Source organism: Myotis davidii, unplaced genomic scaffold, assembly GCF_000327345.1.
Source record: "Myotis davidii unplaced genomic scaffold, ASM32734v1 scaffold598, whole genome shotgun sequence".
NCBI classification, from domain to species: Eukaryota; Metazoa; Chordata; class Mammalia; order Chiroptera; family Vespertilionidae; genus Myotis; species Myotis davidii.
The window spans coordinates 24,836-25,967 of record NW_006289090.1 but is presented as its reverse complement, the minus strand read 5'-3'; the positions used below and the strand labels follow the sequence as shown (position 1 = coordinate 25,967).

General features: G+C 32.2%; 1 long non-coding RNA gene across 1 annotated transcript in view; it reads right to left on the bottom strand.

Annotated features, from left to right (window-relative positions):
* The window catches only part of LOC107182736, a 10,293-nt gene extending 9,169 nt beyond the window's left edge, over window positions 1–1,124 (bottom strand). The window contains exon 1 of the long non-coding RNA XR_001513467.1: window positions 808–1,124. This is a non-coding gene — a long non-coding RNA (uncharacterized LOC107182736). The remainder of the gene's footprint in view (window positions 1–807) is intronic.
* Window positions 1,125–1,132: the final 8 nt, after the last annotated feature.

Here is a 1,132-nt window from a genome sequence, read left to right as displayed (position 1 = left end):
CCTCTAGTCTGCTGTTGGGACTTTGTATAATATCCTTTATTTCAGTCAGTGTATGCTTAATTTCTAGTTGGTCCTTTTTCATATCCTCGAGGTTTTCACAAGATTTCTTGAGGGTCTCACTATATTTATCAGTGGTTTCACTAGACTTATTGAGGGTCTTACTAAATTTATCAGTGGTTTCTAGAAAATTCTTTTTTTTTGTACACCTATGTGCATAACAATTTATTCATAATAGCTAACAACATGAAAATTGTTACCTAAGGAAAATGTGATAAATGCAAACAATGGAATATTATTCAACCTTCAAAAGGAGGAAAATTCTGACATATGCTGCAACATGGATGAACCTTGAGAACATTATTCTGTAAGCAAGTCACAAAAAGACAAATATTGTATATTATATAAGGACTTATAGTAGTCAAAATTATAGAGACAAAATATAGAATGGTCGTTACCAGGGGCTACGGAGCAGGGAAAATGCAGAATTAATAGGTATAGAGTTTCAGTTTTTGAGATGGTTGGATAATAGTAACAAAACATTATTAAAGTATTTAAATTACTGAACTGTACACGTAAACCTGGTTAAGATGGTAAATTTTGTGCATTTTACCACAATAAAGAAAAAGAATGTAAGGCACAGAGAAAGGGTTTTGTTAACATTATTTTTTCAGGCTTGGGAAGTCTCTTGTACATAGGAGACACTCAAAATAGCTGCTAAATTATAAATCAATAAAAACTACTAAATATTCCAGGACATCTTCTCGTAAGTCCTAAATTAAGAGCCCTAAAGTAAATAAAACAAATTACCTGTTTCTTTGAAAAGCTTTCATTAATTTTGGTTCCCATGGCAGCAGTTCATTTAAAAGACGTATCAATATACTATGCAATTCTTTTACAGCTTGCCTCCGATGATACCATTTACCCGATTTTTTCTACTGTTTTCCAGATCTTTGAGTTCATTCTCGATTTTTGTGATTAAGGCCCTGAGTTCATCAAGATTAGTGCAAATAAGCTGAAATTCTGGTACAGTAGGTAACTTTGTGATAGTTTTCCTCTTCTTTGTGATTGCTTTTTTAGATATGAATTTTTTTCCAGATTTGTGCTTCTTGTGTTTTGCCTTCTTTTTGATGTT